The sequence below is a fragment of the Oryctolagus cuniculus genome, chromosome 7 (genome assembly GCF_964237555.1).
Source record: "Oryctolagus cuniculus chromosome 7, mOryCun1.1, whole genome shotgun sequence".
Taxonomy (NCBI): domain Eukaryota; kingdom Metazoa; phylum Chordata; class Mammalia; order Lagomorpha; family Leporidae; genus Oryctolagus; species Oryctolagus cuniculus.
This window is the reverse complement of record NC_091438.1, coordinates 71906540-71923972: the sequence shown is the minus strand read 5'-3', so window position 1 is coordinate 71923972 and position 17433 is coordinate 71906540. Positions and strand designations below refer to the sequence as shown.

The following is a 17433-nucleotide window of genomic DNA, read 5'->3' as shown; positions in this document are numbered from 1 at the left end:
TTGTTATAATGGTCGGCAATCAACCTGGGGTTTCAGAGTTGAACAATTGTTCACACTAGAGTTTAATAACTAGTTGTGTAGAAAAGGTGCAATATGTTAAAATAGGCAAAGCCTTCACATTGGAGGAAATGCAAAGGTTAAGTTTTTAGGACTGAGTAGGAGTTAATCAAATAGAAAGGGGGGAGATTTCCAAGAGCACACACAAGCATAGGAGTTGGAAATAATGAAATACTATCTACAGAAAGGCAGATAAACTTAATAATTTACATATTTAGTTCCTGATTTTTACCATAGCCATGAGACTAGTATTATCAGATTTTTTTTCCATATTTGTACACCATCTGTATTGATTTTTTAATATTAGTAACTCAAACATAAACAAATTTATTTTATTTTATTTTTAAAAAATATTTATTTTATTTTTTTTTGAAAGGCAGAGTACAGAGAGGCAGAGGCAGAGAGAGAGAGAGAGAGAGAGAGAGAGGTCTTCCATCCACTGGTTCACTCCTCAGATGATCACAACAGTCGGAATTGCATCGATGAGAAGCGAGGAGACTGGAGCTTCTTCCGGGTCTCCCACACGGGTGCAGGGGCCCAAGGACTTGGACCATCTTCGGCTGCTTTCCCAGGTGACAGCAGAGAGCTGGAAGGGAAAAGGAGCATGGACACTCCAGAGGAGCTGGAAGGTCTTGAACTAGCATCCATACAGGTTGCTGGCACTGCAGGCAGCAGCTTTATCCGCTATGCCATGGCACCAGTCCCCATAAAATTATTCTGGAAAAAGAAGTTCTATTTTACTCTCCTAATAAATAAAGCACTATCACTTTTTGAAGATAGAAAGGAATAAAATATAAAGGCAGAGAAAGTATTACATTTTAGGTACATATGATTAAGTAAGACTATGTTGAAATCGGATGACTTTCTAAAGTATCTTTAAAGATTAGTGCTAAAACTCTCACTAGTCAAAGTGATCAATTTCAGTTCACAATTGATCATAATGATAGGACTAAGAACCAAAGGGATCACATAAACAAGAATAGTGTCTGCAAATACTACTGATAGAATCAAAAAGGGAGAGAATGATCCAACATGGGAAGTGAGATACACAGCAGACCCATAGAATGGCAGATGTCCTAAACAACACTCTGGCCTCAGAATCAGCCCTTAAGGCATGCGGATCCGGCTGAAAAGCCCATGAGAGTATTTCAGGCATGGAAAGCCAAGGCATTCTGGAAAAAAAAAAAAATCCTAAATGAAGATCTCTGCGAGTGAGATCCCAGTGGAAAGAACAGGCCATCAAAGAAGGAGGTACCTTTCTCTGAAGGGAGGAGAGAACTTCCACTTTGAATATGACCTTGTCTAAATAAGATCAAAGTTGGCAAACTCAAAAGGCTTCCATAGCCTTGGAAACGCATGACAAGAGCCTAGGGTGATTACTGATGCCATAAACAAGAGTGTCAATTTGTTAAGTCAACAACAGGAGTCACTGTGTGCTTACTCCTCATGTAGGATCTTTGTCCTTAGTGTGCTGTACATTGAGATTTAATGCTATAAATAGTACTCAAACAGTATTTTACATTTTATGTTCTGTGTGGGTGCAAACTGCGGAAATCTTTACTTAGTATATACTAAATTGATCTTCTGTATATAAAGATAATTGAAAATGAATCTTGACGTGAATGGAAGGGGAGAGGCAGCGGGAGTTGGGAGGGTTGCAGGTGGGAGGGAAGTTATGGGGGGGAGAGCGATTGTAATCTATAAGCTGTACTTTGGAAATTAAGTTTATGTTTACTAAATAAATGTTAAAACAAAGAAGTTAAAATTAAAAATAAAATAAAATAATTCCATTTAAACACTGAAAAAAAAACTCTTAAAAACATACAAATAAGGGACACATTGTTGTGAAACGCTCCACACTAAAATATAAAGAAATGATTCAACAATGTGTATGAGAGAAATGCCAGATTACCTTCAGAGGATCTCCAATTAGAATCACAGCAGACATCTCAACAGAAACCCTATGGGTTAGTAGAGAATGACGCCAGCGCCGTGGCTCACTAGGTTAATCCTCCACCTTGCGGCACTGGCACACTGGGCTCTAGTTCCGGTCGGGGCGCCGGATTCTGTCCCAGTTGCCCCTCTCCCAGGCCAGCTCTCTGCTGTGGCCAGGAAAGTGCAGTGGAGGATGGCCCAAGTCCTTGGGCCCTGCACCCCATGGGAGACCAGGATAAGCACCTGGCTCCTGGCTTCAGATCAGCGCGGTGCGCCGGCCACAGCGCTCCTTCTGCAGCGGCCGTTGGAGGGTGAACCAACGGCAAAGGAAGACCTTTCTCTCTGTCTCTCTCACTGTCCACTCTGCCTGTCAAAAAAATTAAAAAAAAAAAAAAAGAAGAGAATGGCAAGATATATTCCAAGTCTTAAGAGAAAAGAAACTGTCAACCCAGAATACTTTACCCTGCAAAGCTCTCATTTGTGAATGAAGGTGAACCAAAGACCTCTTGTAACAAACAGAAATTGAAAGAATTTGTCAGCACCCATTCAGCCTTACAAGAGATGCTTATTCATGTTCTACAGACAAAAACACAGAAACATGGTCATCACCATGAAAGAAGGTGAAGGCAGTAAAAGTACAAAGGATCCAAAGTAAATCATAAGAATACTTACAGAAAAAAATGGCAGGCCAAGTCATTACATATCAATAGTCACACTGAATGTAAATTTCCTCAACTCTCCAGTTAAAAGACACAGACTGACTGAATAGATTAAAAACAAAACCCATCTATTTGCTGCCTACATGAATACATCTCATTAACAGAGATACCTGCAGACTTATAGTGAAAGGATGAAAAAGATATTCCGCTGGTGCCCGGGCTCACTAGGCTAATCCTCTGCCTGCGGTGCAGGCACCCCAGGTTCTAGTCCCGGTTGGAGCGCCGGTTCTGTCCCGGTTGCTCCTCTTCCAGGCCAGCTCTCTGCTGTGGCCCAGGAGTGCAGTGGAGGATGGCCCAGGCTCTTGGGCCCTGTACCTACATGGGAGACCAGGAGGAAGTACCTGGCTCTTAGCTTTGGATCGGCGCAGCATGCTGGCCTCAACACATCAGCTGTAGCAGCCACTTGGGGGGTGAACCAAAGGAAAAAGGAAGACCTTTCTCTCTGTCTCTCTCTCTCATGGTCTAACTCTGCCTGTCAAAAAAAAAAAAAAAAGAAAAAAGATATTCCTGCTAGCAGAAGCCAAAAAAGCTGGTGTAGCCATCCTAATATAAGAAAAAATAGACTTTCACACAAAGAAGAGATGAAGAGGGGCACTATATAATGATTAAAGGATCAATTCAACAGGAAGCTGAGAGTATTATAAAGAAATATGCACCTAATTATAGGGCACCTGGATATTTAAAAGAAATGTTAATAGATCTAAAGTGACACATAGACTCAAGTGCAATAGTAATGGGGGATTGCAGTACCCCACTTTCAGCAATGGACAAGTCAACAAGACAGAAAATCAGCAAGGAAAAACAGAGTTAATAGATACTATAGACTAAATGAACCTAATGGATATCTACAGAATTTTCTGTCCTATAGTTGTAGAATAGACATCTTCTTACAAGTGCATGGAACTTTCTCTAGGATTGACCACATGTTAGGCCATAAAGCAAGTTTCAGCAAATTCAAAAAAATCAAAATCATACCATGAACTAGATCATATGCAAAAACATGGAGACTGAACAACATGCTCTGGAATGAAGAATAGGTCAGCAAAAATCAAAATCATAGCATGTATCTTCTCTGATCACAATGGAATGAAGCTGGAAATCAACAACTCAGCGATCTCTAGAACATATGCAAAAACATGGAGATTGAACAACATGCTCTGGAATGAAGAATAGGTCAACAAAAAAATCAAGAGAAATGAAAAAATTTCTGGAAACAAGTGAAAATAACAATACATCGTATCACGATGAAAATTACAAAACCTTAAAGAAAGAAATAGAAGAGGATACCAAGAAATGGAAAAATCTTCCATGCTCATGGATTGGAAGAATCAACATCATCAAAATGTCCATTCTCCCAAAAGCAATTTGTAGATTCAATGCAATACCAATCAAGATACCGAAGACCTTCTTCTCAGATCTGGAAAAAATGATGCTGAAATTCATCAAGGTGGCATATACCAATGCCATCTCACTAGTCCCAGTGATCAATTTCTGTTCACAATTGATCATAATGATAGGACTAAGAACCAAAGGGATCACATAAACAAGAATAGTGTCTGCAAATACTACTGATAGAATCAAAAAGGGAGAGAATGATCCAACATGGGAAGTGAGATACACAGCAGACCCATAGAATGGCAGATGTCCTAAACAACACTCTGGCCTCAGAATCAGCCCTTAAGGCATGCGGATCCGGCTGAAAAGCCCATGAGAGTATTTCAGGCATGGAAAGCCAAGACACTCTGGGAAAAAAAAAAAAAAAACCTAAATGAAAGATCTCTGCGAGTGAGATCCCAGTGGAAAGAACAGGTCTTCAAAGAAGGAGGTACCTTTCTCTGAAGGGAGGAGAGAACTTCCACTTTGATAATGACCCTGTCGGAATAAGATCGAAGTCGGCGAACTCAAAAGGCCGGCACTGTGGCTCACTTGGCTAATCCTCCACCTGCTGCGCTGGTACTCTGGGTTCTAATCCCAGTTGGGGCACTGGTTCTGTCCCAGTTGCTCCTCTTCCAGTCCAGCTCTCTGCTGTGGCCTGGGAGGGCAGTGGAGGATGGCCCAAGTCCTTGGGCCCTGCACCCGCATGGGAGACCAGGAAGAAGCACCTAGCTCCTGGCTTTGGATCGGCTCAGCACGCCGGCTGTAGCAGCCATTTGGGGGGTGAACCAACAGAAGGAAGAATTGTCTCTGTCTCTCTCTCTCACTGTCTAAATCTGCCTGTCAAAAAAAAAAAAAAACAAAAACAAAAAAAAACAAAAAAAAACAAAAAAAAAACCTTATAGTATACAGCAAAATCAGTATTAAGTGGATTGTTTATAGCACCTGGTGCCTACATCAAGAAACTGGAGAGGAACCAAATAAATGAGCTATCAATGCATCTCAAAAACCTAGAAAAAGAACAAGAAACCAAACCCAAAATGAGTAAAAAGAAAAGAAATAATTAAAATTTGATAAGAAATAAACAAATTTGAAACCAAGAAACTTATACAAAAGATCAGCAAAAAGAAGAGCTGGTTTCTTGAAAAAATAAACAAAATTGACACACCATTGGCCCAAATAAGCAAAACAAACAAACAAACAAACAAAAACAGAAGAGAGAATTCCCAAATTAATAAAATTATAGGTGAAATGTAACAGTAGGCACCATAGAAATAAAAAGAATCATCAGGAGTTACACTGAGCTCTATGCTAACAAACAGGAAATCTAGAAGAAATTGACAGATGCTGGACACATAAATCCTACCTAAATTGATCCATTAAGACATAGAAGCCTAAATAGACAAATAACCAATAACTCGAATTTTATAAAGATCCTCCCCATAAAGAAAATCCCAGGACTAGATGGCTTCACTGTGGAATTCTACCAGGCATTTAAAGAAGAGCCAACTGAAGTTCTTCTCAAGCTATTCAAAACAATGGAAAGGGAGGAAACCCTCCCAAATTATTTCTATGAAACTAGCATCACCTTAGTTAGTAAACCTGAAAAATATACAACAGAGAAAGATAACTACAGACCAATTTCCCTGAAGAACATAGAGGCAAAAAAACCTCAACAACATACTAGCCAATATAATCCAACAACACTTCAGAAAAATAATTCACCCAGACCAAGTGGGATTTATCCCTGGTGTGTAGGAATGGTTCAACATTCACAAATAAATCAATGTGATACATCACATTAATAAAACAAAGAGCAAAAATCATATGATTATCTCAATAGATGCCAAGATGAACTCAAAAGGCTTCCATAGCCTTAGCAACTCATGACAAGAGCCTTGGGTGATTACTGAAGCCATAAAGAAGAGTGTCAATTGTTAAATCAACAACAGGAGTTACTGTGCACTTACTCCCCATGTAGGATCTCTGTCCTTAATGTGTTGTACTATGTGAATTAATGGTATAACTAGTACTCAAACAGTACTTTACACTTTGTGTTTCTGTGTAAACTGTTGAAATCTTTACTTAGTATATACTAAATTGATCTTCTGTATGTAAATATAATTGAAAATGAATCTTGATGTGAATGGGATGGGAGAGTGAGGGGGAGATGGAATGTTTGCGGGTGGAAGGGAGGTTATGGGGGGCAAAAGCCACTGTAATCCAAAAGTTGTACTTTGGAAATTTATATTTATTAAATAAAAGGGAAAAAAGAGAAAAAAATAGATGCCAAGAAAGCATTTGATATAATACAACACCCTTCCATGATTAAATAAGCAAATTGGGTATAGAAGGGCATTCCTCAATACAATCAAGGTAATTTATGACAAACCCACCGCCAGCTTCCTACTGAATGGGGAAAAGTGAAAAGCATTCCCCCTAAGATCTGGAACCAGGCCAGGATTCCCACTCTCACCATTGCTATTCGATAAAGTCCCGGAAGATTTAGCTGAGTCATTAGGCAAGAAAAAGAAATCAAAAGATACAAATTGGGATAGAGGAAGTCAAACTATCCCTATTTGCAGATGAGATGATTTAATATATAGGGGATCCAACAGACTCCACTAAGAAACTATTGGAACTCATAGAAGAGTTTAGTAAAGTGGCAGGATATAAAATTAACACACAAAAATCAACAGCCTTTGTATACACAGAATGCTATGGCTGAGAAACAACTTCTAAGATCAATCCCATCCACCTTAGCTACAAAAATAATCTTATAATAAATTTAACCAAGGATGTCAAAGATCTCTATGATGAGAATTACAAAATATTAAAGAAAGAAATAGAAGAAAATACAAAAAAATTTTAAAAATCTTCCATGTTCATGGATTGGAATAATCAATATCATCAAAATGTCCATGCTACTAAAAGCAATTTACAGATTCAATACTATACCAATCAAAATACTGAGGGTATTGTTCTCAGTTATGGAAAAAAGATGCTGAAATTTATATGAAAACACAGGAGATCCCAAATAGCTAAAGCAATCTTCTACAACAAAAACAAAGCCAGGGGCATCACAATACCAGATTTCAAGACATACTACAGGGCAGCTATAATCAAAACAGCCTGCTACTGGTACAAGAACAGATGGATATACCAATGGAACAAAATAGAAATGCCAGAAATCAATCCATGCAAATACAGCCAACTTTTCTTTGACAAAGGAGCTAAAACCAAGGACAGTATCTTCAACAAATGGTGCTAGGAAAACTGGATATCCAAATGCAGAAGTATGAAGCAAGACCCCTACCTTACACATTACACAAAAATCCAGTCAAAATTGATTAAAGACCTAAATCTATGACCCAACACCATCAAATTAGTAGAAAACATTGGGGAAATCCTGCAAGACATTGGCATAGGCAATGAGAGTATTTCAGGCATGGAAAGCCAAGACATTCTGGCAAAAAAATGACCTAAATGAAAGATCTCTGTGAGTGAGATCCCAGCAGAAAGAATAGGCTGTCAAGGAAGGAGATACCTTTCTCTGAAGGGAGGAGAGAACTTCCACTTTGAATATGACTTTGCCTAAATAAGATTGGAGTTGGTGAACTCAAGAGGCTTCGATAGCCATGGCAGCTCATGACAAGAGACTCGGGTGATTACTGACGTCATAAATAAGAGTGTCAAATGTTAAAACAACAGGAGTCACTGTGCACTTACTCCCCATGTAGGATCTCTGTCCTTAATGTGTTGTACTATGTGAATTAATGGTATAACTAGTACTCAAACAGTACTTTACACTTTGTGTTTCTGTGTGGGTGCAAACTGTTGAAATCTTTACTTAGTATATACTAAATTGATCTTCTGTATGTAAATATAATTGAAAATCAATCTTGATGTGAATGGGATGGGAGAGGAAGTGGGAGATGGGTTGGTTGCGGGTGGTAGAGTGGTTATGGGAGGAAAAAGCCGCTATAATCCAAAAGTTGTACTTTGGAAATTTTTATTTATTAAATAAAAGTTAAAAAAAAAGACCACAGAGGCACAGGCAATCAAAGCCAAAACTGACAAATGGGATTATATCAAATTGAGAAGCTTTGGTACTACAAAAGAAGCACTCAGCGAAGTGAAGAGGCAACTCACAGAATGGGAGAAATTATTTGCAAAGTATGCAACAGATAAAGGATTAATTAAAGGATTAATTACCAGAATATATCAAGAGATCAAGATACTCAACAACAACAAAACAAACAACCCAGTTAAGAAATGTACAAAGGACTTAAACAGGCATTTTTCATAAGAGGGCATTTAAATAGCCAATGGCCACATTAAAAAATGCTCAGGATCACTAGCCATCAGGGAAATGCAAATCAAAACCACAATGAGGTTTTACCTCACCCCAGTTAGAATGGCTCTCATAAAGAAATCAACAAACAAGAATGCTGGTGAGGATGTGGGATAAAAGGTACCCTAATTCACTATTTGTGGGAATGTAAACTGGTAAAACCACTATGGAGACAGTATGCAGATACCTCAGAAATCTGAATATAGACCTACCATATGACCCAGCCATCCCACTCTTAGGAATTTACCCAAGGGAAATGAAGTCAACACATAAAAGAGTTATCTACACCACCGTATTTATTGCATCTCAATTCGTAATAGCTAAGACATGAAATCCACCCGAATGCCGTAAACTGAAGACTGGATAAAGAAATTATGGGATATGTACATCATGAAATACTACACAAAGGTTAAAAAAAACTGGTCATTTGCAACATAATGGATGAAGCAGGAAAAACCATACTTAGTGAAATAAGCCAGTCTCCAAAAGGACAAATGCCATATATTCTCCTTGATCTGTGATAACAAATAGAGCACCTAAAAGGTAATCTATAGGAGTGAAATTGACATTTTGAGAAGCAATGACTTTGAACAGCCCTTGTCTCAGCTGTTGAGGAACAGGTTTTTTCCCCCATACTATTTATTGAACTCTTTACTTAACATAGAGTTAATCATACATGTATAAAGTTAGTTGAAAATACATCTTAAGAGGCCGGCACTGTGGCCCAGTGGGTTAAAATCCTGGCCTGAAGTGCCAGCTCTAGTCCCAGCTGCTCTTCTTCTTATCCAGCTCTCTGCTATGGCCTGGGAAAGCAGTTGAAGATGGCCCAAGTCCTCAGGTCCCTGCACCCACGTGGGAGACCTGGAAGAAGCTCTGGTTCCTGTCTTCGGATCCACGCAGCTCTAGCCATTGCAGCCATCTGGGGAGTGAACCAGCGGATGGTAGACCTCTCTCTCTGACTCCACCTCTCTCTGTAACTCTGTCTTTCAAATAAAATAAAAAAAATAAATCTTTTAAAAAGAAGAGAGGGTTGGGAGAGTGGGTGGGAGGGTTGGTATGGTGGGAAGAATAAACAAAAATACTGAAGACATTCTTCTCAGATCTGGAAAAAATGATGCTGAAATTCATATGGAGACACAGGAGACCTCGAATAGCTAAAGCAATCTTGTACAACAAAAACAAAGCTGGAGGCATCACAATACCAGATTTCAGGACATACTACAGGGCAGTTGTTATCAAAACAGCATGGTACTGGTACAGAAACAGATGGATAGACCAATGGAACAGAATAGAAACACAGAAATCAATTCAAACATCTACAGCCAACTTATATTTGATCAAGGATCTAAAACCAATCCCTGGAATAAGGACAGTCTATTCAATAAATGGTGCTGGGAAAATTGGATTTCCACGTGCAGAATAATGAAGCAAGACCCCTACCTTTCACCTTACACAAAAATCCACTCAACATGGATTAAAGGCTTAAATCTATGACCTGACACCATCAAATTATTAGAGAGCACTGGAAAAACCCTGCAAGATATAGGTACCGGCAATGACTTCTTGGAAAACACCCCAGAAGCACAGGCAGTCAAAGCCAAAATTAACATTTGGGATTGCATCAAATTGAGAAGTTTCTGTACTGCAAAAGAAACAGTCAGGAGAGTGAAGAAGCAACTGACAGAATGAGAAAAAATATTTGCGAACTATGCAACTGATAAAGGGTTGATAACTAGACTCTACAAAGAAACTCCACAAGATCAAAACAAACAACCCACTTCAGAGATGGGCCAAGGACTTCAATAGACATTTTTCAAAAGAGGAAATCCAAATGGCCAACAGGCACATGAAAAAATGTTCAAGGTCATTAGCAATCAGGGAAATGCAAATCAAAACCACAATGAGGTTTCACCTCACCTCGGTTAGAATGGCTCACATTCAGAAATCTGCCAACAACAGATGCTGGAGAGGATGTGGGGAAAAAGGGACACTAACCCACTGTTGGTGGGAATGCAAACTGGTCAAGCCACTATGGAAGTCAGTCTGGATTCCTCAGAAACCTGAAGATAACCCTACCATACAACCCAGCTATCCCACTCCTTGGAATTTACCCAAAGGAAATTAAATTAGCAAACAAAAAAGGGGTCTGCACCTTAATGTTTATTGCAGCTCAGTTCACAATAGCTAAGACCTGGAACCAACCCAAATGCCCATCAACAGTAGACTGGATAAAGAAATTATGGGATATGTACTCTATAGAACACTATACAGCAGTCAAAAACAATGAAATCTGGTCATTTGCAACAAGATGGAGGAATCTGGAAAACATGCTGAGTGAATTCAGCCAGTCCCAAAGGGACAAATATCATATGTTCTCCCTGATCGGCCACAACTAACTGAGCACCAAAGGGGAAACTTGTTGAAATGAAATGGACACTATGAGAAACAGTGACTTGATCAGCTCTTGTGCTGACTGTTGATGTACAATGTAATACTTTATCCCTTCTAGTATTTTCTCTTTGTTTTGTTCTAGTACTATTGGTTGAACTCTGTAATTAACACACAATTATTCTTAGGTGTTTAAATTTTAACTGAAAAGTGATCCCTGTTAAATATAAGAGTGGGAATAAGAGAGGGAGGAGATGTACAATTTGGGACATGCTCAATCGGACTTGCCCCAAATGGTGGAGTTAGAATCGTGCCAGGGGATTCCAATATAATCCTGTCAAGGTGGCATGTACCAATGCCATCTCAATAGTCCAAGTGATCAATTTCAGTTCACAATTGATCACACTGATAGTTCTAAGAGTCAAAGGGATCACACAAACAAGACTAGTGTCTGCTAATACTAACTGATAGAATCAAAAAGGGAGAGAATGATCCATCATGGGAAGTGAGATACACAGCAGACCCATAGAATAGCAGATGTCCTAAACAGCACTCTGGCCTCAGAATCAGCCCTTAAGGCATTTGGATCTGGCTGAAGAGCCCATGAGAGTATTTTAGGCATGGAAAGCCAAAACAATCTGGAAAAAAAAAAAAAAAAGAAGAAGACCTAAATGAAAGATCTCTGCGAGTGAGATCCCAGTGGAAAGAACAGGTCTTCAAAGAAGGAGGTACCTTTCTCTGAAGGGAGGAGAGAACTTCCACTTTGATAATGACCCTGTCGGAATAAGATCGAAGTCGGCGAACTCAAAAGGCTTCCATAGCCTTGGCAGCTCATGACTAGAGCCTAGGGAGATTACTGATGCCATAAACAAGAGTGTCAATTTGTTAAGTCAACAACAGGAGTCACTGTGTGCTTACTTCTCATGTGGGATCTGTCCTTAATGTGTTGACCAATGTGAAGTAATGCTATAACTAGTACTGAAACAGTATTTTACACTTTGTGTCTCTGTGTGGGTGCAAACTGATGAAATCTTTACTTATTATATACTAAATCAATCTTCTGTATATAAAAATAATTGAAAATGAATCTTGATGTGAATGGAATGGGAGAGGGAGTGGGAGATGAGAGGGGTGCGAGTGGGAGGGAAGTTATTGGGGGGTGGGTGGGAAGCCATTGTAATCCATAAACTGTACTTTGGAAATTTATATTTATATTTACTAAATTAAAAAAGGCTAAAAAAATAACCTCTGGTCAAATGGATATAATGACTTTCTCACTATTAGGAAGTTTTTATTCTTCTTTATAAAAGTATGATAAGAAATATTAATTTCTGACAATGCTTACAATATTTAAATTCTTGAGATATTTTGTAGAAAATTTAAAAAATGTGATGGTCTTGTCTACCCCAGTCTGGGGAGTTCTACCCCTTGATCTCAAAATATAAATCTCAAAATATAGAAAGTATTATGTCAAACAAAGCTCAAAATTCTTCACATAAAAATTACAACAGATGATTAATTATTAACATCCAATTACCCCTTTGTTTTCTGGCATAGAATACCAACTTTAAATTCTTTGGGAGAATATATAGATTCTTAGACACAGCATTATCAGTAACAAAAGGCTCAGTAATTACTTGGAAACACAAAACTGCTCCTTCAACAAAAGAGCGGATGTTGAATTTAAGCAATGGACTCCATTTGAGAAAAGTGTACCCATTAAAAAATCAATACCTCTAGCTCTAGGGGGTCACAACAAATGTGTTCAGATCTTGCCAAAAAAATTTAGGACTCAGGGCATTTCACCTAAGAAACATTTTAAGCTTAAGATTTGTCAGACTTTCAAACTTAGGAAGATGTAAAAAATCCTCTAAATATTGATTGAAAAAGAATTTAAAGAATCAAAATATCATATAAATGATAACCATAGAAACAAGCTACACAATTGAATTACTTAAATCAGAAAGCAAGATGCATATTCTTTATAAATATATTTTTTTCTTTTTATATCAGAGACAAAGTAAGCAAATAAACTTTGTCTCCCTAAAGTACAAGTTGAATGAGTTCTTAAAATTGATTGGCACTAATTTTCCTTTTTAGGATTTTCTGAAGGGTTTGGAAAAAGGTTAAAGTCTTGCCATTTTACAGGGTGATATACACTCCTAGAGGTTTATCTATCATCCTACTGGCATATTTGATAATTCATTTCAAAATCAATGACAGTTCACCCTTCCCCACAGGGCTTCAATGTTTCTATTTGAAACCTACAGAAAACTGAGCCAACTACAAATGGCAAATTTTATTTTTAACCTCCAGCTGGGATAATTCTGTAGTAGGCTAAAGAATGAAAAGTCTCTTCTAAAGGTCAATCAAAAAAATCCCAATTTCAGAACCAGAAAATCATCAATCAAAATACCCTATTTGGAATCAGTTAGAAATATTTATTTTTTTCCTCTCAGCCCACAATATACTAACAGATCAAGTCCTTATGATAAAATACAAAGGAATGTGCAACATTCTCCCATCCCACTATTTTCTTGGTGACTGCAGATCAAAAATAAACAATGTTGATTTGAACTCCATGTAAGAGGATGAGTCACTGTGTCAGGGTAGTGTGAATCAGTTACATGGAATTCTTTCTTGAACACAGATGATTTAATTCTGATTGGACAATTGGCCAGTTTATTTGTTCATGAAACATGGAAGAGATTACTAGCAATCTTAATGATATGTCTTGTTGATAGATTAAAAAAAAAAAAAGAAAACAACTGTAAGTAACTGTCATTTTCATTATATGAAACCATTAGGGTAAGGGAACAGAGAATAGCATTGGTGGGGGTGGCTGCTTCCATTGCATACAAAAAGCCTCATTTAGGGGCAGGTGTTTGTTTCTCTTGCATCCCAAATGGGAGTGCCCTTAGCAGAGCCCTGGCTGAAGTAGCTGGGTTCCTGTTGTCCATGTGGAAGACCTGGACCGTAGTCCCTGTTCCCGGCTTTGACCAGGCCCAGTCCTGATTACTGAGGTATTTGGAAAGTGAATCAGCAGATGGAAGGTGTCTGTCACTTTCTCTCTCTCTCTCTCTCTCTCTCTCTCTCTCTCTCTTCCTTTCTCTCTTTTTCTCTATCCCTCTGCCTTTCTCAATAAATAAAATTAAAGACAGTTTTTTAGAGTCAATCTGTGAGTTTACTTTCTAATGCTAAATTAGCCTGAGAGAGTCAATACTTTCAATAATTTTCCCCAATCCCTTTCTAAATCCTCATAGTCATCTAACAAATGTAGACAATTCAAACATTCGTTTATTCTTACAGGGAATTTTTTCTTAGAGATGAGTAAATATTAGCTCAAATGCTCACATCAATTTGATTTCTGATTTGGGTCAATTTTTTGAGTCATCTTTGTATTTCTTCTTGATTTTGTTTTTCTTTTCCTGAGCTTCTCTCTCTAAATCACTCTCTCTTGGATTGCTTTCCAATAAACAGAGCTCTGTATCATTCTGTTGATATAAAAGGTTGCATTCAGAAGACAGCAAAATGGCAGTTAGCTATTGATTTGTTGACCCAGTGGAACTTTACTACCACACATCCCACTAATTTCAGACTTCTGGGCCAGGATGGATTCCAAATTTGTTGATGCTGTTCTTTTGAACTATTCAGAAAGTAGTACCCACAAGAGGCAAGCAATCATCCAGGGTGAGTGCACAGATGGGACCTGAAAAATCATTCAGTCTAGTTCCTCAGTTATACAGATGGAGAAACGAAGCAGTTGCATTTACAGGAATGCACATCTCCTAAGTAGCAATGGCAGCACTCACAAATGAATCTTATGAATTCCTCTCCAGAGAGTATTACACGGATGATTTTCCATATCTTAAATATATACTTCTTTTATAAGGGTCAATTAATTAAGTAGTTGTTCCTTTAAGGAAAGCGAAACCAATATAGGAGAGTACACAGTGAATTAAAATTTGTGTTTCCATTGTCATCTGGAAATGCAGTGAATTTTATTGAATGTAAGAACTATCTCAAAATGAAGAAAAAAGTTTTATATTTTGCTCAATTTTTATGTAGTGTTTCCCTTAGAAATTTAATAACTACCTCATGAGGCAAGTTTACATATTATCTCTGAATTACATGTGACAAAACTGAGGTTAGAAATATTACCTGACTTGCTCAAGGTCATATAGCTATTAAATTAGTGTTACCACTCAGAAGAGGCAGATGTTGGTGCTGATACTGCAGCACTGAAGGTTAAGCAGTAGCCTGCAATGCCAGCATTGCACACTGGAGCTCCAGATTGATTACTGGTTGCTCCGGTTCTTATCATGCTCCCTAGTAACACCTGGGAAAGCAGCAGAAGATGGTCCAAGTACATGGGTCCCGGCCACCCATAGGAGAGACCCAGATGAAGTTTCTGTCTCCTGTGCCCAGCACAGACTCGACTGTCCTAGCCAGCTGGGGAGGAAACCAGTGGGTGGAAGATCTCTTTCTCCTTTATATTATTCTCTGTCACTCTCAAATAAATAAAATCTTAAAAAAAAAAAAGAGGCAGAAGTTGGGTCACTCTGCACAACAATCTTATTCTTTCCTTTTGGGATCCGTCCTTTTGGGATTTGGGACTATGTTAGGGGGAGTTATTCAAAGGAATCACAGTCTTTTTGTCTCTTGAATAATGACTTTGACTGAACTGTGTATGGCCTTGCCTAAGTATCTCAGGGACTCTGTGTGAAGCTGGGCGGAGTAAGTCTTACATAATGTTAATGACAGTCATTCACATAAAAAGCATTGCAAATGATACTTCCTAGATGTGTGAATTGCAGGAGCTCTGCGTGGAGGCATAGAAATAGAATCATCTGTGAGGTAATGTTACTACATTTATGATGGGGAAGTTGTTGAGTAGTTCATTCTCTTATGAAGAAGTATGCCCTTTATGAAAAAACTTTTCAAGATAGGTATTTTCCTGAGTACTAGAAAACATTTTTTTTCTAAAGATTGAGTTCACATTTTCCTTATGGATAATTTGGATTGGCATCTGGTGTCTTTTTCTGCCATTCATGAAGTTCAATTTAAGGAATTTGGCAGCACCATGAATAGAGAGAGCATCAGCAGACTAAACTTTCTTAATCTTATTTTATTAATCTATCATATCTCATGACTTCTCTTATATATTATTTTCTACTTGGATCTTCAAAAAGTTGTTACGGGGCAGTGCCATGGCTCACTTGGTTAATCCTCTGCCTGTGGCACCGGCATCCCATATGGGCACCGGGTTCTAGTCCCAGTTGCTGCTCTTCCAGTCCATCTCTCTGCTGTGGCCCAGAAGGGCAGTGGAGGATGCCCCAAATGCTTGGGCCCCTGCACCCACGTGGGAGACCAGGAAAAGGCACCTGGCTCCTGGCTTCGGATCAGCGCAGCGCTGGCCGTGGCAACCATTTGGGGACTGAACCAACGGAAGAAAGACCTTTCTCTCTGTCTCTCTCACTGTCTGTAACTCTACCTGTCAAATAAAAAAAAAAAGTTGCTACAAAATGTGTGTTTTGAAAAACTATGGCGACATTTGAAACCTGCTGTGCCGGCATCCCATATGGGTGCTGGGTTCTAGTCCCGGTTGCTCCTCTTCCAGTCCCGCCCTCTGCTGTGGCCCGGGAGGGCAGTGGAGGATGGCCCAAATGCTTGGGCCCCTGCATCTGCATGAGAAACTGGGAAGAAGCACCTGGCTCCTGGCTTCGGATCAGCGCAGCGCTGGCCATGGCGGCCATTTGGGGAGTGAACCAATGGAAGGAAGACCTTTCTCTCTGTCTCTATCTCTTACTGTCTATAACTCTACCTGTCAAATAAAAAAAAATCTGGTAACAATAATAGATAGAATTAAAAAGGAGTGAATGCCTCAACATGAGGAGCGGTTCACACAGCAAACTCATAGAATGACCATCACTTTAAATAGCATTCTGACCTCAGAATCAGCCTTTAAGGCATCCTGGTCTGGCTGAAAAGTCCATGAGAGCATTTCAGGCATAGAAAGCCAAGACATTATGGCCAAAAATGTCTACATGAAGGACCTCAGTGGGTGAGACCCCAGTGGAAAGAAGTGGTCATCAAAGAAGGATGCACTTTTCTCAGAGGGAAGGAGAGAACTTCCAACCTGCTTAAGATCTTATTTAAATACTGACAGTTTGTGGATTCAAAAGCTTCCATAGCCTAGGCAGCTCATGTCAAGAGCCCTGGGTAGTCACTGACATCATACATAAGAGTGTTAATTGTTAAAATAACCACAGGAGTCACTGTGCACTAACTTCTGATGCTGGACCTCTGTCCTCAAAAGGTTGTATTATAATTATATCTAAGTGCTTGCAAAAAGATGCATCATTCTTGAGTGCTTCTTTAAAGTTACCTAAGTTTCTAAAAAGAAAAAGGAGTGATTTTTTAAAAGAAATTTTAAATAGTCACAACAATGTGTCTCTTGGAAGGACTAGAAGTAAATGGACTCATTATACATAATAAATGTGAAAGGAAAGAAGAAATAAAGGTAAAAGAAAGGAACTTGTTAAGCAATTCTATATATAGCAAAAATGGGAAATGTTAACTTTTTCATTAATAAAAGCATCCATG

The 17433-nt window shown here is 38.8% G+C and overlaps 1 long non-coding RNA gene across 1 annotated transcript in view; it reads right to left on the bottom strand.

Moving 5' to 3' along the window:
• Positions 1–383: 383 nt before the first annotated feature.
• LOC103350114 (uncharacterized) overlaps positions 384–17433 on the bottom strand; it is a 110699-nt gene continuing 93649 nt past the window's right edge. Inside the window, exon 4 of the long non-coding RNA XR_011390557.1 lies at positions 384–774. This is a non-coding gene — a long non-coding RNA (uncharacterized lncRNA). The remainder of the gene's footprint in view (positions 775–17433) is intronic.